An 8,123-nucleotide genomic window follows, 5' to 3' on the forward strand; every position below is an offset into this window, starting at 1 on the left:
GGCAGTGGAAGGTAGCAGTGATAAGTCAGCAGAGAGACCAGTTTAGATATCGATCGTGGATGTGGTTTTGGCCATAATAACAGAGGGGTTATTCAGAGGCGTAGGTTCAGGCTCTCAGGACATGTGGTAGTGGCTCGAGCAGCTCTCTTGTGAAATTCAGGCCTGCCAGCGGCGACCAGTGTTGGCAGGAGCAAGGACCCCCTCCTCCTCCACCAGCACCCCAACCTTCAGAGGGTACGGGGCAGACAGCACGTCCCTCCCTGCCTTGTTTCCCTTCCTTAGAGGGAGAAAAGCTTGAGCGGGGCTTCCCAGGGACATTAGGACATTCTCAGGTGGAGCTAGTGGTAAATAACCCACCTGCCAATGCAGAAGACGCGGGAGAGGTGACTTTGAACTTTGAGTTGGGAAGATCCCTGGAGAAGGAAATGGTGACCCACTCCAGTATTCTTGCCTGGGAAATCCTATGGACAGAGGAACCTGGCAGGCTACAGTCCATGGGGTCACAAAGAGTCAGACACGACTGAAAACACACATATACACACAGAAACCCCTTGTAGCACAAAACTCGCCTCGCATCTCCTTGGCCAGAACTGTAGCCTGTGTTCATTCATTTTTTTTTTTTCATTCTTTTGTTGTTTTAATTGGCCCATCTCTAGAAATGACTGTTGTTGGTTGAAGATAGAAAATTCTTCGTCAACATGATAAGCAAAGTCCATTTTAGGTTTTTAGGAATGACAATTGTGTTATTAAATGTTATTCTGATATGGAAGACCATGTGAATTTTGACTACTAAACACATTATTACATTTCAAAATACTAAACCATCCTTGCTTAGCCAGTCTAGTTGTAGTAAAACAAAACATGCTGTGAAATATAATTTCTCTATTAGCTCACTTACAGTTTTTTACCTAAACTCACTTATTTCTTTAAACAAACCCCCAAATTTCACAAAATCTTAAAAGATATCAAATTGGGAATTCCCCAGCTGTCCAGTGGTTAGCGCTCTGTGCTTTCACTGTTGACGACTTGGGTTTGATCCCTGGTTGGGGAATTAAGAACTCACAAACCAAGTAGTGCAGCCAAAAGGAAAAAAAACCCACCCCAAAACATAAAAACAGAAGGCAATCCTTTTCATAATACCACATGCCTGGTGAAGACTGCCCTTGATAACCAAAGGGAGTAGGACAATGAGGAAAGTTCAGAGGTCCAACTGGCCAGCTTCACTTGAACCCAATTACTTCAAACATCTGAAGATGAAACCATCTGTTGTCCCCTGGGGAGCCCAGCCAATCAGAAACTGTAGTTACCCAACCAATGAGAGGCCTCTTCCTGCAAAAGACTCTATTATTGCCCCTCCCAAAGCCTCCCTGCCTCCTTCCCCCACGCCCTATAAAAAAACCAAGGCCCGCTTCCTGGTTCTCTGGATTTGCCTGTGGTCTGCCATAGTTTGCACTGCCAAATTGCAATTCTGGCTATTCTCAAAGTCACTTGTGCTGATAAAACAACTATTATTTATTAAAGTTGACAAATTCAATGCAGTACCCACTAGGTTTAGCCTTACATTTAAACTCTGTTACCAGACTGGTTTCACACTGCAAACTTTGAAACATTAGAATTCACAAAATAAGACACAGTTAAGGGACTTCTCAGGCGGTCCAGTGGTTAGGACCCCACACTTCCACTGCAGAGGGCACCGTTTTGACTCCCTGATCGGGAAACTAAGACCCTGCATGTCATGTGGCTCAGCCAAAAAAATTTTTAAAAAAGGCACAGTTAAAACATTTTTTTTGTTATTGGCATTTCAAATGAGCTTCCACAGCTTTTGAAACAGACAAGATAATACAAAGTATTATCAGAGTATTCACAATTTGCATTTGTGTATATATTTCCTTTTCAGCCTGTTAGTACCATGAGGTCTGGAGTCATTTTATGTTTATTCACAACTTGTGCTTTACTTTTTGTCCCCTTCAAGTCTCCCCACCTTGAGGAACACTGGGTCCCTTTGCCTTCTGCTTGCATTCAATTAATAGGAACAAAATCAGAGGATGGAAAAGAATGAGCACACATACACACATGCCACACACAAATGCTGTTGCTATCTCAATTTACCTAACCTCCCAGAAGGCCTAAATCTTGTTTGGTAACAATCTTTGCAGAATAGTTCTTTTCATTAAACAAACCCACATACATGATTAAATCAAAATACAGAATCTAGTTCACTCCAATCCTCGGTCAGGTTTTCGTCTTAGTATGCAAACAGAAGCAGTAAACTAGCTTTATAAGAAACTCTGTACTGAGAGGTACATTCTTCAGGGCTTCCCTGATGGCTCAGTGGTAAAGAACCCGCCTGCCAACGCAAAAGACATGGGTTTGATCCCTATGTTGGAAAGATTCCCTAGAGAAGGAAATGGCAGCCCAGTCCAGTATTCTTGTTGGGAAATCCCGTGGAGAGAGAAGCCTGGTGGGCTACAGTCCACGGGCTGGCACAGGAGTCACACAGTGACTGAAACATTTTTCTCTAAATCTAATCTATTAAAGCAATTCAATACATCCTTATTAATGACAGGAAAGAATCCAGTTTTGCTGGCAAATAAGTCAGTTGCCTTTTTTTCATTCTTAAAGAACCACTTGTAAAAGTATTTGGTACAGGAGCCAATGATAAGTACATTACACATTTACAAGTTTCAACACTGCTCATAACAGATAATCTAGTGAACATTGTTTACAGTTTGAACACAGAGAATGTAAAATAAGAGACTTCCCTGGTGGTCCAGTGGTTACGACTCTCTGCTTCAAATGCAATGGGCATGGGTTTGATCCCTGGTTGGGGAACTAGGATCCCACACACTGTCTGGCAACACCCCCAAAAAAAAACCCATTAACAATGATGACAAAATCAACAACTCCCGAATTAGAAGATGAGCATCACCTATTACTAAGAAACTCTGTCTCCATGGACCAAAACTCAGGAAAAGGAGAATCAATTTAGACCTCATTCCACAGGACCTCAGTTTCTGAAGTATCAAAAAGGACTTACTACTTGTAGGAGGGTTCCACAGAATGGAATCAAGGTAAAACAATAAAACATGCCAGTGCATGTGAAATAAAAAGGTATATATTCTACATACATTCATAAAATAAATATTTTAGTTCAAAAAATTAAAAGCCTGATCTAAGATTGAATTACTGTGGGACTACCTAGTAGAAATGCTTGGCTCTTACTGTGTTGATATCAAGTATATACACATGAACTTTAAAAATATGATATAGTCAACAGACAAATGTGTTACATTTATGTTTATTAAAAACTGCTACAAACAAAGACTGTACAAAAAACTTGAACATCCACCCCTGTGAAACAGTAAGCTCCAGCAACATTATCGCTTAGGACTTCACATTCCTCTGCCTTGGCCTCATACTCTTCCTCCGTCATGGATTAGTCTTCCTTCCCCGCTACTTTGAAATAGTAGTCTTGAGCGACATCATGGCCTAGGACCCCCTCTTCCTCTGCCTCGGCCTAGGCCACATCCTCTCCCTCGGCCTAGGCCTCTTCCTGCAACAGCTTCCCTTTTCTCAGAATACACCTTTGATTCCACATCCACGAGAAGGGTATCCAGAGGTAAGCTGTCCGGCAGAATAAAATACCGAATGTTCTTTCCTCGAATACTCAGTGTTTCCAGCTGTACACGTTCTCTGTTCTTCTGGGTCATTGTCACTGCTTTAAGGTGTGTATTCATATTGACATCTACACCTGTGATTGTTCCATGGATCTGTGTTCCACTCTTTAACTCAATGGTTACAGTTTCGTGACTCAATTTCATCAAAAATCTCACAAGCTTCATCCTAGCGGCACCGTCACCCTTTCGGCCTGATAGTACACGAAATCCAACTACCGAGAGCAGAGGTTGGGCGTATGAATGGCCGGAAACACTTACTCTTGGGGCTCCGATGTAGAGACCGCCTCGTGTTCTTTCTAAACTGATCCCTGGCAGCAGGAAAGGAAATGGCCACCGTTATCCTGGACACTGGACATGGGAGATCTGTTTCCGGACCTGCAGAAAAAACAGTGTGTTGCCTTAAGTTTGTTGCCACCCAATCAAAACTAGAATCCCATTTGCCAGGAAAGAAGAGGAAGCAGGAATGGCTCCTGTGGAGTCAGACCTTGTGTCCACTCCAGAGTGACACAAAGAAAGGAACAGCTGGGGGCCAAGTTCGAGGAAGTGACGGTGTGGCGGGTGCAGGTGGGTGGATGGGGAGGTGGGGTGCATGGAGGACGCCACTGAGGCTGAGACCTGGCTTCCGGGCCAGAGCACGGAGAAGCACAGACTGCCCCGGAAACCGAGGGAGGCAGTTCAGAGCTCCAGCTGCGGTGTGGAGGTTGTGGTGGGCAAGACGGGAAGCCAGAAGGCCCTAGGGTAAGATGATGACCTGGGCTGGGGTAGCAGTGAAGGGAGCCAGGAACACAGGCATTAAGGATCATGTTAGAAGCAGACTCAGACTTGGTGATGGGTCACACATCACATGGACAGCTGGTAAACAAAAGGATGGACCGAGGCTGGCACAACAGGTTTGGGGGTTGAGCGGCTGAGTAGACGCTGTTAACTGAGATAGGGAAGAGGGGACCCATCAGAGGACTGACAGCTTCAGGCATGACTGTGTCTGCTGCCTTCTGAGGGACTGGCTGGGGGAACAGGGTAAAGGGTGGTGTCAGGAGACTTCCCTGGTGGCTCAGATGGGTAAAGAATCTGCCCCCAGTGCAGGACACCTGGGTTCAGTCCCTGGATAGAGAAGATCCTCTGGAGGAGGAAATGACAACCCATTCCAGTATTCTTGCCTGGAGAGTTTCACAGATAGAGGAGCCTGACAGGCTACAGTCCGTGGGGTCACAAAGAGTCAGAAACAACTGAGTGACTAACACACACACAAGAAGACTTCACAGGGGGGCCCCATTTCAGGTCAGTAAGTCTGCAAAGAGGGGGCGGGGAGGACAGTAGAGGAGGAAGTTGAGTTTGAAGCAGTGTGGACACTGCAGTGAAGGGAAAGGACCCCGGCATCGGATGATCGGGGATTGACAGCCTGGCTCCCTGTCCCTCTTTGCCACCTTGGGAAAATTTCACCTACCCTGTTTGGGTCTCAGTCACCTCCTTCCATAACTGGAAAATGCCCAGCCCGACGTATCTGCTGATGAGAAGATGGAAAGCGGGTATTGGCAGGTGCCCGGCGTGACCTGAGCAGCTGCTGCTCACGCAGTGCAGGTGCTGCCACTCACTGCGTAGGTCCCACCCTCTCACGAGTGCGGCCGCGGACTCTGAAAGTGAAAGTGTCTGGCCTCACGGTCTGGTGGTATGTTAGGCATCTATTGCTGTGTAACAAATTAAGCTGAAACTTAATGGCTTAAAACAAATGGAAACTTTTACAGTTGTGCTGCTTAGAGGGGTAGGGAACCCAAACTGCTTGTGGTTATCCAGATTCGCACCGCCCCCCACCCAATCTTATCTATGGTCAGAATGCAGTGGCAACCACAAGGAGTGGTCCCAAAGAGACTCTGAACTTAAGGAGAGAGCCGGGCAAGGTTTCTTGTGCATTACTTCCCCTCAAACTCCACCCTCAGAAAAGAGGGTCTTCTCAAGCCTGAATTATCGCCATCCTGATTATTTGGGGGTCCTGTAAAAAAATGCACGTTCTTGTGCCCTACCACAGACTTTCATAATCTGAATCATTGGAGGTAGAGTCCTGGGACTTAAAATTTTTTTAAAGACGCTTTCTTAGTAGAACAGTTTTTAGATTTACATGAACATTGGGAAAATGCTACAGAGAATTATCATTTACCCCACACCCAGTTGCCCCTATTATTATCTTTAAAATTTTTATTTATTCATTTATTTTTGGTGGTTCTGGATCTTCATTGCTGCAAGGGCGTTGCCCCTCGGCATGTGGAATTCTTCCAGACCAGGGATTGAACTCGGATTCCCTTCACGGGTAGGCGGGCTCTTAGCCGCTGGACTACCAGAGAGGTCCTCCCCTACTATTATCTGACATCAGTATGGCATGTTTGTTACAGTTAATGAGCCAGTATTGCTATGTTTTGATTAACTAGAGTCTATATTTTATTCAGATTTCATTAGTTTTTACCTAAGGTCCCTCTTCTGTGCAAAGATCCTCCCTACACAGGACACCACATTTAGGTTCCTCTCGGTTGTGACAGCTTCTCAGACTTCCCTTGTTTTTGATGACAGTTATGAGGAGTCGTGGTGAGGTATTTTGGAGAGTGTGCCTCAGCCAGGGTTAGTCTGATGTTTTTCTCCTGATCAGAGCGTGAGAAAGACCACAGAGGTGAAGCGCCACTGTCATCCCATGTTATGAAGAGTACACAGTATCAGCATGACTTGTCACTGTTGCTGTTAACCTCCATCACCTGACTGACGATGTTTGTCAGGTTTCCACACTGTCAGTGTAGTACCTCCACCCCCACCACCGTCCTCTGTGGAAGAAAGTCACTGTGCACCGACTACACGAGGAGTGAAGAGTCATACTCCATCTTGGGAATGGAATATCCACATAAATTAGTTGGAATGTTTTCTTATTCTCCACCATTTATTTGTTCAGTCATTTATATCAGCATGAGCTCATGGAGATTTTATAGACTGGGTTATAATCCAGTGCTGCCTGTTGCTCAGATTGTTCCAGCTTTGACACTGGGAGCTCTTTCAGTTGGCTCTTGTCTCTTTGATATACCCATCGTGTGTGTGTGTGTGTGTGTGTGTGTGTGTGAGAGAGAGAGAGAGAGAGAGAGAGAGAGAGAGAGAGAGAGAGAGAGAGGGAGGGAGAGAGAAGGAGATTCCATGGTGTGGGGGTGGCGGTGGGGGGTTAGGGGGGAGGGTGGAGGCAGAAAGACAAAGAGGTGGAGGCCAGGAGACTTCCCTTCTGGAACTACAAGATGCTCCAGGCTGGCTCATCCTGTGCAATGTCTTAGAACCAGCCTTTTATCCAAAGAGCTCTCATTCCTCTTATTGGAGAACAGAGTATTAAAAACTAAGATCTGGGCGCTAGATATGGTTGAACCTAAATTTTAACAGTTTCACCAGCTATTTTTTTCAAATGAAACCAGACGACCTCTGCTCCCCTCAGCATACCTCTAAAACATTGCAGGTTCAGTTCATAAATAAATAAAGCCAGTCACATGACTTTCCCTTTGTTCCTTTGCTCAGTTGTATCCGACTCTTTGAGACCCCATGAACTTTAGCCGGCCAGGCTCCTCTGTCCATGTAACTCACCAGGCAAGAATACTTCAGTCTATTAAGGGTGCAGTAGCATTATTTTAGAAATTTATAATTTAGAAATAATTTATTGCTAAAAAATACTAATCATTATCTGAGCCAGTCCTAATAATAACATCAAAGGTCACCAAGCTCCTAACAAGAATAACAAAAAACTTTAAAATATTGTGAGAATTATTAAACATGACATTGAGACACTAAATGAGTCAATGCTGTTTGGGAAACCGCACAGTTCTGAGAGACCTGCTTAACGCAGGATTGCCACAAACCTTCTATTTTCTTTTTTTAACTGTATCTTGGAAGGGCAGGAAAGCAAAACACAATAAAATGAGATATGCCGCCTTCACTGGCCTTCCCAAACCAATTTCGGCATAGGTCGACAGAGGGCGCAAGAAAACAGACCGCTTTCCTTCTTACCCACTGACGCCTTTCCAAGTGAAAGAGACCTTCAGGAGATAGAGAGGAGGCGGAGACGAAGCTCTGCGCAAAAGAGTTGTCAAACCCAGGCGAGGATTGGCAGCGTCTTCCGGCCTGGAGCTCTCTCGTGACGATCCGTGATCAGCTGACTAGGGTCGAAATTCCGCAGGGAAAGTCACGGACGGAACCAAAGGCTGAAGTTGATTGGTGGAGGAGGAACCAGAAATCTAGCCCCCGGAGGCGGGTCCTTGGCGGTGAGGGCTATGATTGGCTTATGTGAAGTCACGTGGGCTATCAACCGGGGCACCAGGTACACTAAAGCAGATACATGCGCATGCGTTAAAACTCGGGTCGCTGATTGGAGGCCATGAATCACGGGGCGGCGTGCATCGGACGGAGAGGGCGTGGTCTGCGGTGCGCAAGCCGCGC

At 45.7% G+C, this 8,123-nt stretch overlaps 1 pseudogene; it reads right to left on the reverse strand.

The window, feature by feature from the left end:
- Positions 1–3,282: 3,282 nt before the first annotated feature.
- Positions 3,283–7,897, reverse strand: LOC110139886 (small nuclear ribonucleoprotein Sm D1 pseudogene; annotated as a pseudogene).
- Between the last annotated feature and the right edge of the window lie 226 nt (positions 7,898–8,123).

Source organism: Odocoileus virginianus, chromosome 20 (genome assembly GCF_023699985.2).
Source record: "Odocoileus virginianus isolate 20LAN1187 ecotype Illinois chromosome 20, Ovbor_1.2, whole genome shotgun sequence".
Lineage (NCBI taxonomy): Eukaryota > Metazoa > Chordata > Mammalia > Artiodactyla > Cervidae > Odocoileus > Odocoileus virginianus.